We start from the raw sequence: 26,393 nt of genomic DNA, 5'->3' as shown, positions 1-26,393 counted from the left end.
TGCTGTCCCTGTTGCACCAGGTGTTGCTCTGTTAAATAAGCAGCTGTGAATGTCAGATGGTGTTGAGTTGAATAAAAATGATGTTTAGCACTTCCTTGTTTTCCCTCCTGTAGGGGGTGATGTCCCAAGCGTATAGCTTCCAATGATTATCATAGCTGCACTTGTACAGTCTATATTTTGGCTAAGCATTTGAAGCTAAGATACAGAATCTTTCACTCCAAACAGACTGTAATGCACAATGCATCTAAAATAAGTTGTCTCCTCCTTGGTCCTATGGGGCCAAGTGATAAGGCATTTCATGCTAACCACTGAAGACATTTTTGGTGCTGAACAGCGTTCCTCTTCGTTTGTTAGTACCAGGGGCTTCAGAACAGTAAATAACATCAACAGATTTTCTCATGTTTTAGCCATATTGTTCTGCAATCCAAAGACAAGGCAAAAGACAAAGCTAAAAAAGAGTTGTTTCAGTCAAAATATGATGAACAGCACACTTTTCTGAAATTCAGTTACAAATCATTCTGTCAACAAACTGAAATCACTTGGCCTTCCAAAGGGGCTGGTCACCATGGTAACAAAATATACCAGATACTTCATTTTCCCCAAACCTTTATTCATGTCATAAATGGAGTGGGAGCCCATCCTTCTTCTACTGGGGGAACAGGAGAAATATTTTCATTGGTGTTTGTTATCTGCTGAAAGATCCTCACCAACTTGCACATTACTGGGAAATGTTTGCTAGGGCAGGTGCTCCTGCAAAGCATCTGTATGTGCAGAGAGACTCATTTGCGTACGAGTCAAGACCCAACTCGGTAAAGCATTGAAATAGTCCATAATGGCCGATGAATTGCCAGGGGAGGTGAGAGGATGAGAGAGGGAGAAGTGAATGTTTGGTACTAGTATATAAGTGCTGGAAGATAAAAGCAAACTTTCTCTGAAGCTAGTTATCTTTATTTCCCATGGTGAATTTATCATATTTCAAGGGCCCAGAGCTCATAAACACACACCTGGCTCTTGAGTTGCAATTTGTGTATTGAAGCCTCTTGTTGTGAGGCTGCTGTACTGGAATAGGCAAAGTTGTTTTACTGTTATTGTAGATGCAGTCAGTTCTTAATTTAATTTTATAAGCATCTCCATGTATTTTGTCTGCAGCTCTGGTAGGCCATCTGGAGCAGTCTTGTTTTCCTTCTTCTACCTTTCTCAGTTCCACACTGAATAGTAGCCCTTCACTTTGTAGTTCAATTGTCCTAGAGAATATAAGGAACCAGAAGGAGTCAGTTCAAACTGAAAATGGATCTTGAGCAAAGTTCCACATCCAAGACCATACCTGAGGAAAAAGAACAGGTTTGAGCACTGATTTTGCTTGAAATACTTCAGCAGAGCCTTTCACTGGAGTAGGGCACAAAGCAGGAGTAAAAATTGATGAAAAATTCAGTTGCCTCTTTTCTCCTTCCATTTCTCCCCCATTATTCTTCTCTGTTACTGCTTTATGGAGAGGTTTCTTTTCTCAAAGCTATTTTGTAAAGCTGTTCTTGCTTGGCCCCAAGCAAAAGCTGGAAACAGTCCCTGATGGAGTTATTTTATCTTGCTATATATATATATGTATTTTTGGTAACTATTGTAATGCCAGAAGACTTTGATTAAGAGAACAAGTTTTCTAAAAACATCCAGACAGTGACCTTCCCTCTGACTTCACCTTTCACCAGCTGTTGCCTTTAGGGAGACAGTCTATTGTTTAGGCTCAGAAATTTGTATACACAACTCTTTTAATTCCCAAATTCAGAGGTGGTTTTGAAAAGCAGCATTGTTTCAAAGTTAGTTTTGGAGGTTTTTTTCCTAAATCCATCCTATGTGCAATGTTTTGACTGAAACCAGTAGATTTACTACAAAAATGAACCTGAGGTCCTCTTCTATAATGTAATCTTCATTGTAGATCCTGTCTTTATTTTTCATAGAGAGATGCAATGGGATTTTCTTTCTTTCTGTTCTTTTTGTTCTTTTTATGTGGTTCTATGATGAAACATTGATCTTGAGGTTTCTTGTTTGCAGTCCTTAATTATTTAGACTTTAAATTGAGAGTATGCTATTTCAGGTTAAAAAAGAAAATAAGGGTGTAGATACATAACCACCTGTAAATTGGCTTCTGTCTTAAGAAGAGAAACTAAATGCTAACCAGGAGAAATTTACATAGTTCCAAAGGAAAATGTTAGCATAGCAAACTGATCACTGAAAAAGGAAGTTCAGATAATTCCATTCCAATATTCAGCTGAACCACAAAACTCAAAAGTTCTGAACATATTAGGAGGGGAGATGTCCCAACTCTTGTCTGTCATTCCTGTGCTTTGCCCTCCCTGGTGATAGATTGCTACTACCACTTTACTTCTAATGGAAATGTTGTAAGGTTTAGGAAGCTGCTCATTTGAGCTGCTGCTAAAGGCATTTAGGAGGCTTTCAACTATGTGCCTGATTCCTGTGGTCTGTTTTGCATGATCAACACGTGGGCCTGGATGACTATATTCAAAATTATAAAACAGACTCATTGTTTGGCCATATAGGTCAGTAAGAATGAAAACAGCTTTCATATCCTTAGCCTTTAGACTTTTCAGAGCGCGCTGGAATAATTCCTGCATGTATGTAAGTATCTACATCTAGTGAAGACATCGTTTAGGACTATCTGCTGGATTAATTTCACCTTACTTTCTGTTTCTAGGTAGTATCAATCCAGATACAGCATCCTCAAACTGATTTATTATTTGAGTAATCAAGTAGAGTTCCTGATGAATGTTGTTATTTTCTTTTTGTATTCTGAAATTGTGCTCTCACGATTATTTTCATTTGAATATGTACTTTCTACTAATGAGATAGTATTTCTAGTGGAATTACTGTTTTAATTTATTAAGATCCCAACTATTTGCTTTCTTCCGTATGTCATTCTAGTTAAAAGTATACTGTCTAAATTCTTTGTGGAAAACATACAATGAAGTTTGAATGTGTTTAAAAAAGTATAGGAAAACATTTTCCTGGCTGTTTTATTGCTAGTACGTGATAGTATTTCATGTATATGACAGTGAGACTGTGATACATAGTACAACGTAGCGACATGCGCATGACACAAAGTAGTATGTCAGAACTTTAAACTCTCTGTGGTGCAACTGTTGTCAGTATGTCATAGATCCCCCCCGCCCTTTACATGATAAGTATGCGTTAAGGCTTTTACTCAAGCTGGGGAAAGAGTAGATCAAATGTCATCTCAGGCTACTCGGACTATAATGTCTGGTCACGTACAAAAAGTTTTGAACTATGTAATTCCTGAAGGTTAGCAATAGTTGATGGAAACCTTAATTTACATCAAAGAAAATTTTAATACCTGTAAAATTACTGGCCAGTTAGACTGGTTAGGTCTATGAGTGTGAAAGAATGACACATATGATATCAAGAATTTGATTGAAGATATTTCAGTTTAACATACCTTTTTTTTTTGGGGGGGGTGGGTGGGGCAGAATACTTAATGCATGACTATCTGTCTAGGGGAAGTATTTCAGGTTATAATATATATGACCGGGAAAATTTTGGCTTTTTAAACACAGGTTGATTTAGGCACTGGCAACAGTGGTGTGGGATCTTTGCTGACTGGCTTAGGGGAATAGCTTTAAACAAAGATCAGGGGAGAACATGAGCAAGATACCAGCAACCTGGACAAGTATATAAAGATTAAAAGCCATAATCCCACAGTGCAAGGAGAAAAGCTTTTCATTTTGGTAATTTAGAAAAGGTGGTGAGATCAGGAATCTGGTGAGATGGTTTTTAATGAATGATTTTATAATGACATAGAATACAAGATTTGGTAGACTGTGAAGTTTAAATAAGGAGGCATTGTGGGGAGTAAAAAAATTGGTGGATGCTCAGCAAAGTCTTGGAATTAATCAGGTTGATTAACTGATAAGTATTTGTTTATCGATTTATTGTTGATAGGGACAGTGTGAAAATGGAAATTCAAACAGCCTTCAATCTGATCTAGAAAAATCCAATGCTGCGGAAGTTAGGTTGGGTGAGAACTGCTAGAGGGACAAAGAAATAAAGGGCAGACATATAAAACTTTAAGATCTCTTGGGGGACAGTCTAAGGAAAACAGAAAGTAAGGTGACCTGCTTCCAAATATATGACATTAACTGCATAATTCAAAATTATCCATGTGTGGAAGAAGGATAGCAGAGGAAGATTCTTAAAGACTAACTTGGCTAAATCATTAACTCCCCACTGGCTTTATGTAGAAAAGAAAATTAGTTAGTTTACTAAGAACAGCTATAGAAGACTAACACTGATTTATAGAGAGGTACTTAGAAAACCAAGGCTCAAAATTAGATGCATTTAGCAAGAAACATTAAGGATGACAAAAAATATTTCTATAATTTCTTTAGCAACAGAAGGAAAAACTTTGTCCTCTTTATCAACAGAAGGGAGATTTCTCAGCAGATGGTGTTAAGAAGGCCAGTATTCTTAATGTCTTTTGAAAGAGATCAAATATAAACAAGAGGGTAGCAAAATTAATGCTAATGACAAAAGGAAGAGATATCTCCCAGCTTGGGAAAGAACTTTGCGCTTCGCACTTTGATAGTTAAAATGTTTTCACATCAGCCCAGTATAACTTCAAGATATGATGTTTAAAAGCTCCTTGAATGAACCACAGAACCAGCAGTAGCTTTCCTTTGGGAGCTTGTGGAGGGTGGCTAAAGTTGAAAGAAGACACAGGTTTGCCCGTCTTTAAAAGAGGCCAAGGAGGAGAAGGAGAAAAGAATTTTTAATTTGGGCAGTTCGGTTGCTACATACATTTCTGAAACACACAAGCTATTTGTAAACACCTGCGACTTGAGGAGAAGGTGAGTAGCTGCCAATCAGGTCAAAGAAGTCTGATTTTCTTCTATGCTAGGAAGATAAGATATTGTACGCAGGGGAGAAGGAGTGGGTGCTCTCTGTCTTGGATTTATTAAAACTTTTGCCACAGTCTTATATGACCCATTCACTAGTAAACTAGAGAAATGGTCTTGGTAGAGCACCTAAGGAGTGACTGCAAAGATCAGAAAATTAAAATGAAGAATTAATCAATAAATAATGTGCGTGCATATTGGTTAATTTGTCACACCTTCAACGTCTGTATTTCTCCTGAAGGAGGAAACCAACACTAATGTATTTGTATACATTTCCGATAACATTGCTTGTTATTTCCGCCCCCCCTTCTTTCATCCTTGTGATTGTAGAATTTGAGTAGAATATCCCTAGAGTCATAAGGTTACACTGCGTCCTGGGCATACTCCTTCTGATTTCAGGTTGCTGGTGAAATTGTTGGAATGAGTAAGAGAGTGGTATTCCAAAGAAAATCTGTGCAAGGCATGCCCAAACAGAACTACGATAATGTGTGGATATTTGTGAAATGGTAACTTCAAGGTTTACCTTTTGCATCCCAGAATTTTGACTTGTCAAATTTATAGTCACTTGCACTATAGTCACTTGAAGTTACCATTTTTATGTTACAGTTAATTCATATATTCATTCTATATGTTAACAGAACTTGAACATGTTCCTTTATGTTGGAAAAAATTGTGGTTGGATTGGTTACTTGGATAGACGATGTTTCTCATCCAAATGCTTTTGAACAATCTTTCTGGTAAAGTCAGTGATAAAAAACAACTCATTTTTGGAAATGAATTTTTTAAATCAGTTCTTCAATTTTTTTATACAGTTGCATCATATAAAGATGTCAGTACTAACCCATTATATGAAATAATGACAAATGTTTTGAAATAACAGTTAATATTTTTGGCAAATTTATAAACTTATCTTGCTAAACTTTAGAAATAAACAGACTTACTCCAAATCAGAATGAAAAGAAAAAAATACCTTTGCACAATGATATGGTACCTCTGTAGTAGAGTGCCTTATTCAGTATTGGTGTATCCATTAGATGTATACATACATATAAGTTTCATCTTTCAATATTTACTTCATTTTTTATGATACTTTTTTTTTGAGACTGTTTTACACTTGGATAGCTTTCACTAGCTTAACCTTCCTGTCGTGTTAGGAGTATGAAAATATGTCTTCAACACTTCACAGAAGATTTTTGTGATTAGAAAGGTTCCTCTTTCTAATCTAAACTCTTCCTCACGTTTTGCCATTCCTTCTCCTCCTCTATCACTTTGTCAGGAATCTTGTTTAGCAGCTCTTGCCTGGTTTCTAATTGTGGCTTACTGAAGCAAACACGTAACCTTGCGTTTCTTTCCTCTGTGGTTTCATATCTTACTGGGCATCACGCACCGTTCACTATGGTACCCATCCCTCAAAAAATCTGTAATTTGCCAAGAAAGTTTATCTTTTGTATCACTCTTCAGATACACTTGGTCCCTTCTCTTCTGTCAAGATTCTGTCTTTATCTTTTGATCTGTTGGTTGAAATAGTTGACAGCAGCCAAGCAAGAAACAAACCTATTTACAAAGAGGTCCCAGAAAGCCTTTTGTTCTGTTTATGTCACTGTGTTTGCCATATAACATAGGACTGGGAAACAAATTTGTCAATAGCCTTGAGGAATTTCTTACCTTCAGCTCAATAAAACAGGTAATAAGTATTAACCTATGTGTCTGTAGTTTTTTGGTGGTTTCTTTTCTGTTTGTTTTTTTAAACACTTTAACATGGAGTCCTTAAAATAGAGGTTAGTTTTCTTTTAACAATCAGAAGAAATTATTGATTTGACAGAATCAAGAGGACCGCTGAATCTGAAGTAAAGGTCACTGTTTTACTTTAAGAAGTTACCAAGAGTAATGCAGCAAGAAATAGAGGTCTCAAAACGGGCCTTGCAAAATCTGATGACAAATGAGAACTTGATAGGGTAAAATACTTGTGACTGATCAACTTATAATGTTTTTGCTTTCTTTCTGCTCTCTACCTTCCATGAAAATATAGAGAAATGATCTTGAAGCACTTAAAAATTACTTTTCTGTGAAATGAGTGCAAAGTTATGTTATACCTATGCTTCATGTGTGGATGAGAAGGGACACGAGTGAATTTTTCATGGTCAAAGTGGATATAACAAGAAATATTTGCTGACTGATAATACAAGTGTGACACCCTACATATACTCTATATGCAATGCTATTTTAAAAAAAACAAAAGAAAACTTAGCAATGAACTCCATCAATTTCTTTATCAGCCCTAATATCTCTACTTCAGCAGCCTTGGAGATTCAGAGAGAAAAAGCTTGCATGGGAGATAAATATCCTTTTGTCTTTCTACTTAATTCTATTCTGATTGCATTATAAACTTAGGTCATTGTCAGACTTGTGTGGCGTAGAAAATACTAGGTGACATGAGCGTGAATATTCTCAATAGGATACTTGACCTATGAGGCCATGGAAAGATCCATGTAGCCTGTACGTCTCCTTCCTCTTTCCTCAGGATTTTCATAGTTACACAGGGAAGGGAGAAGAATCGTTCAAAAAGTCTCGTCTCTGCTCCATTTCCTAAGGTCTCATGGTGCCTTGTCATGTGGAAGCATCACGTGTTTTGTGGCCAAAATACAGGTGTCTCGCCTCCTGAGACCAAAAAGGCAATTTTGTCACAAGGTAGGCAAATTTACTGTCACATGTTGGGCACTAGGTAAAGACAAATGGGAGGCCCAGGCGATCCTCTGTGAATGAGGATACAGTATGGGGAAGACATTCCCATAAAAAATATGAGTGATTTTAGACTCAATTATGTTTAAACCTAGCTGAGGCTGCTAGTGGCTAGTCCATCCTCTAGAGTCCATCCTCTAGAGGCTTCTGCCAGCTGATGCTGCATTTCAGGCCATGCAAGCCCAGATCACAGATCCTTTTTGGGAAAACGAGGAAACAACTGTACAGAATAAAACCTGCTGTCTTTTTTAGATATTATTTTTAATGGTAATTTCTGTAATTCAGCAGGCAGAACTAAAACACTGCCAGATTTATGGTTTGGTGATATGCATTTAGATGGTTGTGCCAGGTTATTTTGTTAGACTTCTAAATTATGTGATTGCATCCTAATTTTTCCATAGGACCCATACTCCCTTCTATGCACAGTGGTATACGTGGCAGGTTGGTTGACAGCAGCATTTGAACTTCATTACTTCTATTTTAAGAAACAGAAAAATAAAGTACAAGTATTTTAAACATTAACTGTTAGTCTATGTTAACTTTTTAATAATAATAATACATGCAATAGAGTTAGACACCATTAGATTAAACTGCATAAGTGTGTAGAACTAGGTATTTAGTTTGAATTTAATAGTATAGTAATCACTTGCAAAATAAATCAGTTAGGAACGTATATATTATAGATATATATTAACCATTGCATGAGAAGTAAATGTAGTTTTAGAAATTTGATGCGTTTAATATTTATGTATCATTAACATACTGTGATCAACATACTATTAAATCCTAAAGGATAACAAATTGAATTAGTTAAGCCAACACTCCCTTTCTTCCCTCTCGTTACTGCAGCCCTACACTGTAGCTGGTTAGCATTCATTATTTATACAATAAATGTTGCTAGCCTTTTTTCTCATATAGTATCTCTGTGCCGTTTCCCTCCGTGTGGCCTTGTTCTTCACTCCATATACAGGCTTGGGCTGCAAAAAGCGGTTTTGCAAATGCCTGTTAAGTGTTGTGTGCATGTGCAAACTCTTACCTGCTGACTGATTACTAAATGTATGCATTGCACATTTACAGTTTTATGTTGGACTTTCCAGTCAATTGGAGTTACTGACTTCACAGGTTGGAGCAGGATTGCTAATTGGGATATATCCCCTTAGAAAGTAAATAGTTGAAAGTACAAGTACAGTAGGGGATGAAAAGGAGAAAGAAAGGTGGAGATTAACCAATAAGGCTGTATTTGTTAGATCAATAGGATCTCAGAGTCTTTTTACTCTCCGGAGGTAGGAGCCTGCTGACAGAAGCTAATTGGCTTTATCTTATTTCAGTAAAAGGTAACATACCCTGTCCCTACTGACTCAGGAGCTCAGCAGAGGCTGGGAGCTCAAAGTGGCTTTCTCAGCTGGCTCTGTCAAGCTGAGGCACAGATATATGAGTGCTGTGACCCTGCTTAAGTGACAGGTAGAGCAGGAGACATGCCAGTCGTGTCTCCTCCGACACCTCCAGGTCAGCACAGGGCCTCTGCTCTGTTGTGCTTCCTGCTAATACCCTGGAAGTGGCAGTGGCAGGGGAGCGGGGCACCTTGGAGGGCAGTGATGACAGTCGCAGCAGCCCCGAGGAATAGGCCATATGCTTTGCTGGTGGGCTGCAGTCCTGGCTGCTCACAGGGTACCGCATGACTTAGGGGGCTGTGAAAGTGGCTGGCTTAGATTGTTCTAACATACGTGAAAATATAGACCATCAGATAGTGTGGTGAGAGCCTTCCTCCGTGCTGTGCGGCCGCTTTGCTCTGAAGACAGTGGCTTATTCGTAGTCAGACCCCAGGTTAGAAAAGATGTAATTAGGAGGATGGGAAGACAGTGATGACTGATCCCTGAAGAAATTGCCTACTCCAGATGGCAATCAGAGCTGAGCAGAAGTGTAGAGAATGAAGCCTTCAGTTGCTGTAAAGAAGGAAGCTGGAGAGTGAGGATGAGGTTAGTGAGAGCTTCCTCCCAGGCAGAGCAGGAGCTGTGGCTCGTTGTTCCTGGGTGCCCGTGGCTTTTCTGTCGGTGTGTCCCAGGGAAGGATGCTGTGATGGGGCGTTGCGTATCACCCCACCTGGGACTCTGCTTAGGACCTGTGTTGCCATCTATAATACACATGGATGGCATGCAGTCCTGTCCCTTCCATTATCGCCACCTTTGCAGAGTTTTGATGTTTGGTTTATTTCTCCTGCCCCCTATTATCCCTGAAACATGAATAGATAATTTTGTTTCTCTAACTACTGTCAGCAGTGGGTGATCTACGATTTTATTTCTTCTCTGCCTTTCATTCTGTCATCATCCAGCTACAAGAAATCTATATCCTTTATCTCTCTTTTTCTTTACGTTCTTTCATGAAAATAAATAGATCATAGCAGATTTGCAAAATTACATAGTATACATATTTAACTTTTCTGTATTTGGGATGACCAGCCAATAAAATGGGCTAGTGATAATGTTCTACAGTAGGTCATACTACTGTTAGATGTGTAGCTGAGTTCAGAATTACATTTGTAATTTTGGATTATCGCTTTTGTCATACCACCAAAGAGGTTACTTACCTGTTCTTGTGTTACAGTAACACAAATATTAATGGGTGTGTTCGCATTAGTGCTGAAGAGAGAAAGTTCTTTCCATTCTTCTGTCAAGGCAAGATAGCTTCTGGCCTGCTGTATTGTCAAATTACCTTAGTTTTCACCATGTACAGGAACATTCATTTATCCTGTCTTATGGGGCACCCAAAAATGGTTATTCTAGGGCGGTAGGAAAAGTAATTCTTGTTGTTAATACTATAGTGTAAAAGATAAAACAAGCATTTAACTTCCTATTATCCATTTGGCAGGTAAATTTTCTGTTGTTAAGTTAAGGTGGTGTTTCTAACCTGTTTTGTCTAATTGAAGAAATGGTGATATCATACTAACTCATATTTAAAAATTGATAAAACAAGGCATGACCCTTTAGGGTGAAACTTAAACTTTGAGCTATGGCTAAAGGAAGATCAAGTGCCTAATTTTTTAGTTTAATTTTACCAACAACTAAGTTTTTATGGCCTTTTAAAACAGGGCACTCTGACATGAAAAATAAACTACATAAACAGGCTTTTATTAACTCAGCACAGAGTTGGCTTTGCTCTTGTCTCTTTGATTTCTGAAATTGTTGGCTGTCAGTCTGTCTTATCCTAGGACTTTTTTCTGATTTATGGGAGTGAATGTTTTCATTGTCTCTTAGAATCAGAAACTTGTATATGCTGGACTATTACTGCCAACAGAATTAATATGGTTAAGACGTGGAACTTTTCATTTCTTTGGAGAGAAAGATAGAACTTCAGCATGTTTTATAGTATATTGCAGGTTTATAGTAAAACAATAACAGAAGAAGAACTGCAACCAGAAATGGTGTACAGCATAATGAATAAAGTTGACTCAAATCTGACTTACCTTCTTGCCAGAATCTTAGGTCATTCCTTTTAGTAGATAGGGGAGCAATATTTACAGAGGCGGAGCAATGACATCTGTTTTATAGATGCTGGAATAAATATGTCACAGAGGATTAAGACAGTCTTTGCCCAAGGTCATGAAATAATTTAGTCAAACAAGTTGTGAGTAAATATGATATCTACTACTCCTGTGGAAATGTGACAAACCATTCCCTATTTTTTTACATTCGTTATTATTAGGCCTTTCTCCTGTCACTTCAAATCCTTTCTCTAGCCTTAGTCTTTTTTCCTTTAGGCTGTTTCTCTTATGACAGTTTTATGTCCACTTTACTCCATATATGTTTGTTGCTGTGGTGTCTGAACATCAAATATATGGATAAATACAGTTTGTCCAGAAAAACACAAACAGAAAAAGAGTTCTTATCTTTGTAAAATTCTGAGTTTAATAGAGTTAATTAAGATTAATTTTGAAAAGAAATTATTAATATTCTTTGAGAAAACCAAAACACACTCTCAAGAATTCCTTGCTGTCACTTTTAAAAATTTGTATAATAAACTATAAGTAAAAATATTAAAATTAACCTTCCCATTTATAAATCAGAAATTGGTTCTCCCATAAAACCTTCAGATTTTAATAGTTCAGCAATCTCAGAAGAAAAAAATGCTGCAGAATTTGCAGTAGGTAAACTATCATTCTCCTTGCCTCTTCCATCAGGCTGTGTTGCCATGCTAATTTATAGCAATAGTGTCAAAGCATGGAAGGAAAAACCCTGTCCTTCACGAGGTTAAAGGTGGTTGAACCCTTGATATGTAACCAGTAGTAACAGGTTCCTGTAAAGCGGGCTGCTGTTCCTGCTGTATCAATGTCCTTTTTTGTTTCTTTCACTTTCTTGAATAAATTATGATCTTTGACAGTCTGAGAGAAATAAATTTCTCTTGTTTTGTACTCTGTTATAAAGCAGTTTGTTGTATCAATTTCTCCTTTGTTAAGCTGGCTGCACCAACGATTCTATTTTGCTTTGTGACTTGTCTCTACTAGCATTTTATTACTGTTGACTGGGTATTTTTGGGAAATCTGTTGAAGTCTTCATATTTGTCCTTGTACTGGGATAGTTTTCTGGGGCTGTACATTGTTTTATTTTCAAGTTAGATTTGCAATGCAGAAAGTTAGAATCTTTTTGTTAATACACTGTCTAATGTGTATTTGTGGGGTTGTTTTTATTCAGAAGTTTGGTAAGCAACTGTGTTCTTTTTCTGTAATGAAATTTTAAAGATTTATTTTTCTAATTTTGATACCGATTTTGTGCTATTTTATCAGTGTGGAAAAAACCTTTCAGACTTGGCAATTTTTATTTATTTAATGATTAATCTACAAACTAAAGTAAAATGAAAGAGTTTAATCCTCTCAGGAATGACCTCAAAATTTAAGTTCACATATTTGCATTTAAAACAATATATAAATTGAGTTTTCAATTTGTACTGCATGCCTGTACTACATTCTGTCATGTCTCAAGTGCCTGTAGCATAGAATCACGGAATCACAGAATGGTTTGGGTTGGAAGGGACCTCTAAAGGTCATCTAGTCCAACCCCCCTGCCATGGGCAGGGACATCTTCAACTGGATCAGGTTGCTCAGAGCCCCGTCCAACCTCACCTGGAATGTTTCCAGGGATGGGGCATCCACCACCTCTCTGGGCAGCCTGGGCCAGTGCTTCACCACCCTCAGCGTAAAACATTTCTTCCTTAGATCTAGTCTGAATATACTCTCCTTCAGTTTAAAGCCATTCCCCCTTGTCCTGTCACAACAGGCCCTGCTAAAAAGTCTGTCCCCATCTTTTTTATAAGCCCCCTTTAAGTACTGATGGGCTGCAATAAGGTCTCCCCAAAGCCTTCTCTTCTCTAGGCTGAACAACCCCAACTCCCTCAGCCTTTCTTCACAGCAGAGGTGTTCCAGCCCCCTGATCGTTTTTGTGGCCCTTTTCTGGACCCGCTCCAACAGGTCCATGTCTTTCCTGTGCTGAGGGCTTCAGAGCTGGACGCAGGACTCCAGGTGGGGTCTCACCAGAGCAGAGTAGAGGGGCAGAATCCCCTCCCTCGTCCTGCTGGCCACGCTGCTTTGGATGCAGCCCAGGATTTGACTGGCCTTCTGGGCTGCGAGCGCACATTGCTGGCTCATGTCCAGCTTTTCATCCACCAGTACCCCCAAGTCCTTCTTGGCAGGGCTGCTCTCAATCCCTTCATCCCCCAGCCTGTGTTGAGACCAGGGGTTGCCCTGACCCAGGTGCAGGACCTTGCACTTGGCCTTGTTGAACCTCATGAGGTTCACTCAGGCCCACTTCTGGAGCTTGTCCAGGTCCCTCTGGATGGCATCCCGTCCCTCTGGCGTGTCGACCGCACCACTCAGCTTGGTGTCATCTGCAAACTTGCTGAGGGTGCGCTCTATCCCACTGTCTATGTCATTGATGAAGATATTAAACAGTACCGGTCCCAATACAGAGCCCTGTGGGATGCCACTTGTCACCAATCTCCATCTGGACATTGAGCCATTGACCACTACCCTCTGGATGTGACCATCTAACCAATCCCTCACCCACTGGACAGTCCACCCATCAAATCCATACCTCTCCAGTTTAGAGAGAAGGATGTTGTGGGGGACCATGTCAAAGGCCTTACAGAGGTCCAGATAGATGCCATCTGTAGCCCTTCCCATGTCCACTGATGTAGTCATTCCATCAGAGAAGGCCACTAGGTTGGTCAGGCAGGACTTGCCCTTGGTGAAGCCATGCTGGCTGTCTCGAATCACTGCAACATGATCACTATATGGGTCTAATTTTCCCCTTTGTGTGCACACAAAACTCCCACTTCCATTAATGAGAATTACATGCAAGTGTCAAGGGAAGAACATACCCTGTCTGTAAACCATTGGAATGAGCCTCCTTATTTCTACGCAGGAGTGGAGAGGGTAAGACTAACTCCCTGCTTAACTGGGGATAGTTTTACTGAACTAAAAATCACCATTGGCAATACATAAGTCAATTTTATAGCAAAATGTTACAAGCTTTTATACAGGTTTAGGCCTCCCTTTGCCATCACATTCCTAGCCAAATGTAAGCGAACAAACTGTCTTCCTGGATCTTGGAAAAAGGAGGGCACTTTTCTTTCTAGAGCTTTCTCCTTCATATCCTCTCAGTCAGGGTAGTGATCGCATATTGCAGTGATTGCCTTCTACCTCATCTTGTGCAGGCAGTGAAGCTGTATGCCACTTCTATGCTGAAGTGCCAACACAGTCATCAGCTCTGTTGTATCATTAGAACAGCTGTGTGACAGTGACAAAATCATATAGTTTGTGCTGCAAACCCATACAATCAAAGGAGAAGTTGGGAGGTTTGACACAAACCCAAATATTTTAAGCTTTTTCCAGCAAAATTCATTACATTCTTTATGCACTGCAGGGAGAGTTCTAGTGATCTTACGGTGGCAAAACACCTGCGAGCTCATAAGTGAAAGTGGAAATTTAGGAAGACCAGCAAGGTTATAGTGTTGCTCGATGTACTGGTTTCTTGTGACACTGGGTAGCTTCTCACAGCTTGATAACTACAAAGCAATGAGAGGAGTCTGTGTTTCGGCGAAGCGTGCCTCTCTTTCATAGTATTTTTTTGAAAGTAAACGGGGAGGGGAAATGTAAGGGAGGAAAAAAATATTTTGGTTGTATTTGCTGACAGATCCAAATGATTAGCAACATAATGATATTGTTGATCTCTTAGTCGCAGCTCCTGTGGGTAGCAATAGCGTGTGGGAGGCGAGCTTACAGCAACAGAAACCAGCAGAAGTGCCTGTTTGCTGCTTTATCGATTAGAAGGAAGTTCAATAGTACTGCTGCATTACAGCTGAGTAACTTGTATTCTGGTGTGCTTCTTTTGGTGACGTCAAGGAACATATTTATGTTCTGAAAAGTAATTTAATGTTTATGAGAGACGCAGGGGTTGGGTGGCAGTATACTTTATGGTCTCCTTTTAATCTGTTTTCAGAGAGGATTACTCCTTCCATCTTCTGTTAAGTTTCCTTGTAGTTCTGAATGGCTAGAAGCTCTCAAATACGTATGTGTATTTGGGACACAAAACATCAGAAGTCATAGTAGAATCTTGAATAAATGTGTCTGCAACTACTAATTTGAGAAGCATTTGTATTGAAGCAACAAAATTTCTTCCGTTTTTCCCTTCTGCACTTGAAATCTTGCTTGGCAGTAATTGTCTCCAAGGAGAATAGCCATATTTTTCTGTAAAATACCTGAAGAGCTAAACAATACCAAGGATAGTGCACCTCTGTTCCTTTTCTCAGCTGCTTGCCTTTGGCTTAAATTACAGGGATTATTTGAACACTGTACTTAAAATTGTATTTGCAGAGAAAAGGGGAGTCCTGTAAACAAAATGGTTGTGAAATGCACTCCTTCCAGTTTTCTTTCTCCATACCTCTCCTGCCATGTCGAGTAGCCTTAAGCTTTGTACTGTGGCAGTGGAAAAATGTTGTAACGAAGACATTTTGCCCCATAATATACTGTCTATCTTTGCAGTTAACACAAAAGCTCTCCATGGCATGACATGAAAATTTTTATCTTGACTGATTGCTTTTTGATGTATTGTACATTTATGTAACTTAGAAAAGAACGATGTGGGGATGATGGTTGCGAAGACTGACAGGACTGCTACTCTGTGGCTCACTCACGAGGGAGGCGTTACTAGAAGTTGTTTTTGGTATAACTGTGTTGTATGGTATCTGCTAGAACTGCAGAATCACTAAGTTCTAAAAAATGAGGAGTTTAGTTTTCAGCGAATCTATAAATACTCAGGCAAATGTAACAGGTGATGTGCCTTCGACAAAACATTGGTTGCTAGGTTATAGTTTCTAGCTCTCTCGCTCTCTGTATTAAACACAGTAGTTTTGCCCAGTGATGCTGTGCTGGGCAAGTTCTGCTCTGGGATGTGCTGGAGGGGAGTCTAATGATTATGCACCATTACTTGGACTTGTGTTGTTCCAGTTCTTTACCTTTTCTCTGGCGGTGCTCTTTTCTGGGTAGTAAAGAAAATAGATCCTACAGCTACTTTATGGTATTAAAAATCTCATAACACATAGTGAGAGCACTGGTGGTTGCCACTTACTTTCAGTGCAATTTCCCCATTTGCAAGGCTATTTCATCATCTTTCAGTGTTTTCATTATAAGGAATGAGTTAGAATACAATTATCTGAGTTTTGTTTTAATGATTATGATAGGCCTCCTCATTTTCTGTACTAAAATTGCTGTAATTAAATAGCTTATCTGCATCTCAGAACTGGCTGAATATCAGAGACTAGTGATGTGATTGCCAGTCTTTACACGTCAGCGGTGTGATAACATTTTGAGGTGCTGGTGCCCTTGTATTGTCCACAGTTAAGTATATATGCTGGCTAATTCTTGTGCTATGGAGAAAAATCTTACATTCAGCTAAGGAAACCGAACTTGTTAAATTCTCTGCTGTTATAATTTCCCCACTGGCCTGAGAGACAAGAGTTTTGAAGGTCACAAGGCTATTCCTCAGTTATGTTGCAACATGGGTTTATATGCAGCTGGTTGTATTTCAGTGTCACTTTTTGCTAAAAATCCACAGAGAAAGGAAAAGAATAGAATAAAGTAATTGTTCTGTCAAGGCTAATAATCTTCATTAAAATCTAATCTGTTTAGTGGCTATTTTTCAGTTTTTTAAAAGGCTGATTGAAATCAGGTTATCAATAGTGTGTTATACAAGTCTTTTACTAATGCTGTCAGTTCATCTTTTCATAGAAAACTACATAGCAGTCTGGCTATTTCTCCATCTTTTTACTGACTAATGCTATTTTTCCATGGAAAGGCAAATAGTTTGCAGAAATTGCAGTTCCATGCATTGCCTTGAAATCACTGTTTTTAGGTTGATCAGTTACATTTCTTTATTTGGTCTGATTAATATGTGGTTTGATGGTGAGGATTTTGAAATGCTTTGTTGCCCTAATTTTGATTTATTTGTTCTGGAAGAAGAAACCATGCAGTCAACCTTGAGACAATATAATATAAGATGAAATCTATATTATGTTCATCCCAACCAAACTAATCTTTGGAAGCATTCATGTGATTCCTTTTGTCACACTTGACCCTCCTTGATATGGTTGATACGTGGGAAGTCCCAGAGAGAAAATCTTAATAAAGCAATACAAGCAGATGAGTTTGCAATGTGAAAGGAACTGTCAGAATGTCAAATTCTGAACAAATTCCTTTATTTCAGGAATACTGAAGAACACAGCTCACAGTAGTTGAACAGTCCCAGAGTTGTACACAGTAAACAGTCAACATATGGATGGCGGATTAACCTAGTCCTGTTTTGATTTTTGTGTTGTATAGCAAATATTTTGGAAAGGAAAACAGAGCCAGACCCTATTTTCCGTTTCTGTTAGCACCTGAAAGTGCTCAAAGACACAATTGGTGAGGATTGGCTTGTCAGAATCTGCCCATCAATTTTCTACTACTTTGTGTTTATATGCAGTTTTTGTGGGTTACTTTCAAGTTCGAGAGACCCTTGTGTCCTCATGGACCAAAAATCTGTACAACAGAATTAGCTGGAACTGAGAAGAACTTGTGATTTTTACTGAGTTTTTCTATGAATATATAGATCACTTTCTAGCTTCCTGCCCAGCTTGGGAAATCTGTACGACAGTGGTTGATGCTTACCCAGTCAGTAGCTGAGGCTTGTCATGTTATTCAGGTAATGTTGGCTCATTCTGTCTTTGGAACCATTCACCATATGCCTGGGATGAAAGAAAAAGCAGTTACGGTAGAGTATAGTAAAATTCTAGTAAAATCAGAGGTTTTCTTTAATTGAAAGTTTAGCTCACCTAATGTATGCACCAAGCGGTACATGTTTAAATCAGTAGTGGCGTTGTATGTTATCTAGCCACTGCCTTTATTGTTATTTGAATGGCAATCAAATTTCTTAGTTACCCTTGGGAATACCACCTCCTCCTCTTCTGAAAACCCTCACCATTCCTGCAAATAACTAACAGTCCAGATTTGATACAGCAGCAAACGTGTAATATCCAGGCCTAGGCCAGTCACAAAAACTGTATTGTAAGAATTTGACTTGATAACATACCTGATTTTAAATAAAGAAGTGCACGTACTTTAACTAACTAATAAACAAAATATTAGCACAAAAATAATTGCACTTAGATCTTTCTGGTGTTGTATAGTTATTGCTATTGAGAGATACTACCAGTTCTTCAGATATTGTGCTGTTCCTTCTTTTTCATTTCCCTCCTGAAGATAAAGTGTGCAGTTTCTGCAGCTTCATGTACGTCATCTGTTGCAACAGAGAGATTAAACAATTGTTGCAAGTTACAGAAAGATTTAGCAAGACAAGCACGATGCTTCTCTGAGCTGTATTCGTACTTAAGCATTAGCTGTCCTGGCTACAGTTTTTTTCTAAGCCTCCTGGAAGTGCACAGGTTGTCAGGATATCAGGGACTTTCACTTATAATTCCTCATTTAGGTGCACGGATGTTCTGATTCCAGATATTTTTTGTTGTCACTGTCTCTTTATAAAACCAAAAAAATATAAAAAGAAGATACAGGGCTTTTCACAGGGACTTTCAGGGGAAGTTCTTATTGCAGTTTATTGCTGCTTCAGTTGAAGATTGTGATAAAAGTTTAAGAAAGAGGTTTGTTTTGGAGAAAGATAGAAATATGATTAAATAGACATTTTGTTTGAACGTGAATTCCCTCCTTTAAATTCAAGTAAAAATTCAAGTAAAAATGGGATTTCAGTCTTTAAAACAGGTTTGGATCATCCAATAATTTTTAACTTGTTATTCTATTTTGTAAATATAGAACTCGGAGAATATTTTTTGGTCAAATAGATGCGCATGCTCTGCAGAGATACTCCAACAGAATGACAGTGCAAGGCTGTACAGATGCTTGATTAACATTTAGCATCCTTTCTGCTAAGTGTTTTTTTCAGTAATTGAGGGTTTCATCGCCATGTCTGCAGCTCTCTGTGTTTATCAAACTCTCCCCAGATTCCTCCTCCGTTCCAATGCCTCCCTCCCCCATTCTCTTCCAGCTCTGGGCTCTTTCCTGACACATTCTCCTCCTTTCTCAGCATGCTGCTATTCAAAACACATAGCTGTACCTATTTCCACTAGCGCACAGCTCCCTCTGTCCAGGACAGTGCTGTCTTACGTGTCTGTACAGTGCCATCTGTGTAATTGCACTCAATAATAATATAGCATCGTCCCTCCAATGATATTTCCTACACCTGAAAAATATGATAAATGAATATTTGACCTTATCTCCTAGTGCAGGAATGTGTTGATATATTCACTGGTTTTGTGGCCACCTGTAAAAGATTTCTGTTCATTTAGATATAATTAATGTACTTTTGACCTATTAGGGCATCAAGAGCTGCAGAGCTAATTAATTAGGAAAATATTTTTGTATGCATACAGGTGCACTCATTTAAATGTCACTGACTTAATAACACGCTGTGAGTTTGGACACGCTGCCAATTTGATAGAGTTGTTTCTTCTTTAATTTATACTTAGTAAGATTCTTTGCTTTTTTTTGGAGTCTCTGAAGAGTTCAGATGATAAATAATTTTCTTCCCTTATGAAAAGAAAGTGGGGGTTTTTTAGGTTGGTGATTAGGCATTTTAAAATAGTGACAATTGTTTAGAAAAAAATTCAGTTTCAATATTTAGATAAGAAGAAGAGAGAGAGAACCACATCTTTCTCAGGACCAGTGCTTTATAGAGACAACGTTTGCTTTTTAGAATGTCTTAATAAAGACTGAATAGGGGTTGGTAGGTGAGTTAACATTACTTGGAAGCATCTATATAATTATTCATATATATATTTTCAAGGATTTTTTTTTCCCTTTTTTGGGGGGGAAGCCATTCATTGTACTGATGGGAAAATAATATTGCAGTGTTACATACCTAGACAAGTCACCTGATCTTGAGGCAAAGTATTCCCTGCCATTCATTCCCTGTCCCAGCACAGTTCCCCAGGCCAGGCTTAGTCAGAACAATTGCCTGGCAAACTGCGTAAAATAATGATTGCTGGAATGAATCCCATCGGGTCTGCTGCAGGGCTCAAGGTCCTGGAGGTTGTATTTTATTCCTGTCCTGAAGAAATCAAACCTTACGCATTGGAAGGAAAGAAAAAATGACACAAAATCTAAAACAGTTCTGAGATAAAATTTTAAGACAAAAATGAAGTCAGTGTTCTTCATGTATATATTTTGTTAATTTATCGGTATTGTTGGTAGCTTTCTTAGAAGTCAGTTCTGGAGGGTTTAGGGCTTTTAAATTGTTCAGAGGATTAATGCAGTGCTCTTAACGTCTGAACTAAACACAGTTCAGATAAGCCATTAATTTGCACAGAAAGATAAAGTGTTTCTCCTTCCAATAAAATTGCACTGGGCTGAATTTCTAGTTGTCTGTCTTAGCAAAGGATTTTATTGCCTACCCTCTTCACAGAGAGCACAATCTCTATTACAGTGCAATCTTCACTGTCTTAAGTTTCAAAGCTTACACACTGTAAGAAGTGTCAGCCAGTGCAATGATACTTATTCATATCAGGGAACAGTCCTTGACATTATCAGGGAAGAAAATCTGGGGTGTGGAGGGAAGAAAATCTTGCCAAAGACCTTTCTCATGTTAACAGAAAACTGAGCTTTTTCAAAAAATATTTTAACAATACTGTACAAGAATCAAAGCACCTTTTTTCCTGTCTTGAAAGGTATTTAAAGTGTAAATCAGGATAAAATATGTTCAGTTTTGTAGTTCAAATACACTATCTTTACAATGTCTTCCTGAAAGAAAGTCTCTTAATTTCTTCAGTATCTGCTTGGTCAAATCTGTATCTGAAATATCTACTGAAAATAGTTAGGAGCTATTCAGTTAAGGCACAAATCCCATCTCTTGTACAGAGCCTGGGTGTCCAACTCCAGCGGGCCTGGCAGGAGGATGGCTGAAACTGGAAGATTCCTGCCTTGCTCTGGACTGCAAAATGTCACTACAGCTCTTCCCTCGATACTAACTTAGGATTCACAGCTAAATATCTGCAACAGCACCAATGCTCATCCTTCTAACCATCAGGGAAGAGCTACCTAATGAAGTCACTAACCCAAAACTATTCCCAGATGGACAGTTTAGTCCAAATTCCATTGGCATTTTCTACTATCATAGTGCTTGTCAAGCTTGAAATGCACTCTGTTTCTTCCCAATGATCCTTAGACTCTCTTAGCACAACCACTTTTTCAAGTTTATCCTTTCCAATGCTACTCAAGATGGGAATTATTTGTTTCCCTGGTTCATTGATTGTTCTCTTTTCCTGGCTGTCATTTTTTTGTACTTATTTTGTGACTCTCTGTTGTTTTGGTTTTTTTTTTTAAATATTTTCCTACCTTCCTCACTCCTGTTTATTGCACATTCCCATTTACCAATGAATGTCCTTAACCTTTTTTTCATCCAGTCTTATATCAGATGTTAAATGACAAGATCTAAAACAAGTTCTTTTATTATCCCACATGCTTTTATCCTTACAACTACATAATTTTTTTTACATATTTTAAAATGCTTTTCATCAATGTTTTTCATTAATTTTGAACACAAGTAAGAAAAGTCCCCCTCTCTAAGAAGGTATTTATGTAAATGAGTAACTAAGCTCAGAGTGAAAATGCTTCCTGATCAAGGTTCTTTAATAAAAAGCAAAACTCTAGGAAAGAATTTATCAAGTTATTGCTGTCAAATTATACATACGTTTTGCGTTCTTTTTATCTTAGCATATATCAGGTATTGCATGATACTGTCTTTATGACCACCTGCTACTCATCAATCTCAGTTTCCTTGTACTCTCAGCTGAAACTTTTCCTTAGTACTTGTTCTGGTTTTTTAACTACAATAACAATACAGATTACCTTTATTTCATATTCTGATGATTTACTCAACATTTTTTTCTGCATTTTCTATTTATATAATATTTTTTCATTACTTAGAATAATAGCAGGAGTCACAAAGACATGAAATTTCTTTTCAGTGTTCTGTAAAACCCTAGCATGTATATCCATTCAATTTATAAACACTAATATTTTCCAAGAACAACTTATCAGCTCTTCATCAATGACTATTTCTAGACTGTTTGTCATACAGCTAAATTGCCATTTTTTTGTTTACAACAGGTAATGGAAGGATATAAAATTATATGTGTAGTTATTTACTATGAAGTTTCACACAATTTAGTATGATTAAGCTCTGATGAACTTAAGGAATGAAAAATGAGTTTGCGGAATATTAAGTGACTTCATAGCTGATGATTACTATAATTCAATATTCATAGTAAAAGAAAATAGTATCCATGAACTTTTACTTTCCCATCTCCTTGCATTTTAGATTTACATGTAACACTGTGTCATCTTTATTTTTTTTCCTTCCAACAGTGATTTTGTGCTGTTGAAATAAGCTGGAGTTTCATCTGTGAAAACAGGCAGGACCTTAACAGGCCCACCTGGTATCAACTTCATGTTTTGATGCAGTTTGTTTCAGTCTAGTCTCCGTGTTGCTGCCAGGGCATGGTGTCCAAAGCCTCCTTCTCTACTTTGGTAGTTTTTTCAATGTTGTTCAGGAGGCTATGAGGTTGGGCTGTGAATTTTGTACTGAGTGAGGCATGCTGCTCGTAATCTCAGATGAGGTAACAAAAAGGGTTGATTTGGTTAAGTGCTCCTAATGGAGTTTCTCTTCAAGAGGTTTCCATTTTTCATTATCCTATGTTCTCACAGTAAATAATAATTTCTTGAAGTGTACAGAAAAACCTCAAATCATCCAGAATGACTTCTAAAAGTTTAGGGAGGAAAAAAGCATTGTGGAAAAGTTTACTGTGTATAGTCTGAGAGCTTGTTTCATATTAGCATTTGAAAATATAAATGCCATTTGAAGACAGAATTGAGCAAAGTGAAATTTAAAATAAAAAAAAAAAGCATGAGATTTCTGCATAGTGGAATAGGCTTCCAGTGGTGGTAACAGCCCTGTTGCTTCTGTTGTTTTAAAATCGGAGAGGACACGACTGTCAAGTTCGTTACAAGAATTGGTTTACGTTGGCTTTGTAATACATTGCCCACTCTGAAACATGCTTTCAGTCTGCTGCAATTTTTAATGTGGTTTTATATAAGGATGTGACTCACTTAAGATGATAAGTGCTTAATAAATCTAATCTAATAAATATGTCTGTGGTGGCTGGTAGTCAGACTTGATGTTTTACAGTTCTATCATGTCAGACAGAGGGCAAAGCACTAACAAAAATTTTGGTGCTCAAATAAGTGATGTGTACTTCCTAAAAATTGATCTCTTCTAAATTACTTATTAACTGAGTGTCTGCTTACTTTTGGAATATCTTGACTAATGTAATAAATAAAAGTCGCCGTTGCTGAGCTCTGGAGAATATGGGGTTATATTTTTGCCCATACCTCTCATGGATTATTCAAGGTTTCAGAGGAGAGTGCATCAGTTCTTATTGATCAAAAGATTCTTCCAGGAAAACAAAGTGAAAGTTACCTTCATGTAAGTAATAAGTGAAAACTCAAAAATCATCTCTTGATACACTTAAACATATACTGCCCTATCACGAATGTTTTCCTTCACTGCTGAATTTTTTGATAACTCTAAGGCAACTCTCATCTGATGTTACCTGGAGTCTTCAGATTTCCTTTACCCTTTTCAGGCCTGCTTAGGCCTCCCTCTGTATGTTAAATGCTATTTAAGTTCTCATGTTGTTATTGATTTCTTCTGGTTAATGGACTAATGCCAAGTGTCTATAGTGATTATTTAAACATGTTAGCAATCTGCAATATTATTGACTGTTCAAGAGTCTTTGGGTATTTTTAGGACCTCATGTGGATATTTGGGCTCATGCTTGAGTAGCTCCATTCCTTTTTTTTATCAAGGAAGAATTCCTGAGTATGGTATTAGGCAGATTTATTACGCACAGGGAGCTTTGTGGTCTCAAGTGCCACAGGCATACGCCATAACCCTTCTTAGAATCATAGAATTGTTAAGGTTGGAAAAAACCTTTAAGATCGTCAAGTCCAACCGTTAACCTAGCACTGCCAAGTCCACCACTAAACCATGTCCCTAAGTGCCATGTCTACAAGTCTTTTAAATACCTCCAGGGATGGTGACTCCACCACTTCCCTGGGCAGCCTGTTCCAATGCTCGATAACCCTTTTGGTGAAGACATTTTTCCTGATATCCAATCTAAACCTCCCCTGGTGCAACTTGAGGCCGTTTCCTCTCGTCCTATCGCTTGTTACCTGGGAAAAGAGACCGACCCCCACCTCGCTACAACCTCCTTTCAGGTAGTTGTAGAGCACGATAAGGTCTTCCCTGAGCCTCCTTTTCTCCAGGCTAAATAACCCCCAGTTCCCTCCGTCATAAGACTTGTGCTCTAGACCCTTCACCAGCTTCGTTGCCCTTCTTTGGACACACCTAAACACCTCAATGTCTTTCTTGTAGTGAGGGGCCCAAAACTGAACACAGTATTCGAGGTGCGGCCTCACCAGGGCCGAGTACAGGGGCACGATCACTTCCCTACTCCTGCTGGCCACACTGTTTCTGATACAGGCCAGGATGCCATTGACCTTCTTGGCCACCTGGGCACACTGCCGGCTCACGTTCAGCTGGCTGTTGACCAACACCCCCCACGTCCTTTTCCACCGTGCGGCTTTCCAGCCACTCTTCTCCAAGCCTGTAGTGCTGCATGGGGTTGTTGTGGCCGAAGTGCAGGACCCGGCACTTGGCCTTGTTGAATCTTATACAGTTGGCCTTGGCCCATCGATCCAGCCTGTCCAGGTCCCTCTGCAGAGCCTTCCTACCCTCGAGCAGATCAACACTCCCGCCTAACTTGGTGTTGTCTGCAAACGTACTGGGGGTGCACTCAATCCCCTCATCCAGATCAACGATAAAGGTATTAAACAGAACTGGCCCCAATCCTGAGCCCTGGGGAGCACCACTTGTGACAGGCCGCCAAATTGATTTAACTCCATTCACCAGAAGTCTTTGGGCTCTGCCACCCTGCCAGTTTTTTACCCAGCGAAGAGAACGCCCGTCCAAGCCATGAGCAGCCAGTTTCTCCAGGAGAATGCTGTGGGAAATGGTGTCAAAAATGGATCTTGCTCAGATCCATTTGTGTTTGAGATCACTAGGGGCAACCATGGAATATTTTGGATTGACTGGATATTATGGGAAGTAGATTATGTGCTCCTCCTCACTCTCTCCATGTCTTGAGACTTGAAAGAGACTGTTTGTCATCCAGCGTGTGCTACAACTTTTACCTAATCACCCAGAGTTTTATAGTGAAGAAATAAATGTAATTGGTGCTATGTACTTCAAGAACTTTTAAAAGTTCAAAACTAAACTGTTTCCTGTAGTGATAGTTCTAAGGCAGTGGACTACCACATGTTGTATTTTATGTAAGAATATTTGTTCAGAAGTCAGCTGCATAAATAGCTTTTTAAAGTAAAATATTTCATGATCAAAACATTATCTCTAAACATTGTGTTGCTGACTTCAGTATTTGAAAGTAATGGTCTGTCTCCCAAGAACTATGTTTTGCTGTTGGTCATCCTTAACCAGTTACAGTGGAACAATATTTTTTCCTTTATGTCAGGAACTCAGTACTACAGGAAAGTAACTGAGTTGTTTTAAAAGAAGTAAATGTCAAAGTTTACTTTCTATAATGCAACAGTGTCTGAATTCCCCATGGTTCACATCGGGCCACTTGAGCCATTGGTGATGACAGTTACTGAAAGAGAACACACACAGTATTTTTTTGTGGTGTTGGGGCTATAAATGCTTGTTCTGTGATTTCTGAAAAGCTCCAGGGATGTGGTTAGATTTCTCCCCTGATGTGCTTCTTGTAACACACCTTCATAATGATGCATCCCTAAAGGAAAGGTTATGACCCTCTAACCATTGGGTAGTCTGATAACTGCTTGCTTTTCTTCAAAAATCCATCCGTGAATTTGTTGCTTATGTACCAGCGACATTAGCTAGAGTCAGTTGCTGTATGAGCAAGTTTCAGATGATACTCAGTGCAAGCTTCCCCTGAAAATGTTGCTCATACGTCTTAGGCTTGCCTGCAATGCTGGCAGCTATTCTGCATGAGACCAGGTCTTCAGCAGATACTGTGAATGCTGTTACGTCAGGCGATGGTATTGTGGAA

The 26,393-nt window shown here is 38.5% G+C and overlaps 1 protein-coding gene across 4 annotated transcripts in view; it reads left to right on the top strand.

The window, feature by feature from the left end:
* The window catches only part of GRID1 (glutamate ionotropic receptor delta type subunit 1), a 556,909-nt gene that overhangs the window by 57,346 nt on the left and 473,170 nt on the right, over nt 1-26,393 (top strand). The window contains exon 1 of one of the 4 annotated variants that reach the window (XM_076338289.1): nt 4,840-4,874. The exons of the other annotated variants lie outside the window; for them this stretch is intronic. The gene's annotated coding sequence lies outside the window, so the exon portion shown is untranslated. Of the gene's footprint in view, nt 1-4,839; nt 4,875-26,393 lie in introns of those variants that run through there. 4 annotated transcript variants of the gene reach the window in all.

This window comes from Aptenodytes patagonicus, chromosome 5 (genome assembly GCF_965638725.1).
Source record: "Aptenodytes patagonicus chromosome 5, bAptPat1.pri.cur, whole genome shotgun sequence".
Lineage (NCBI taxonomy): Eukaryota > Metazoa > Chordata > Aves > Sphenisciformes > Spheniscidae > Aptenodytes > Aptenodytes patagonicus.
The sequence above is the reverse complement of the archived record's forward strand: the minus strand, read 5'-3'. Positions and strand labels throughout refer to the sequence as shown.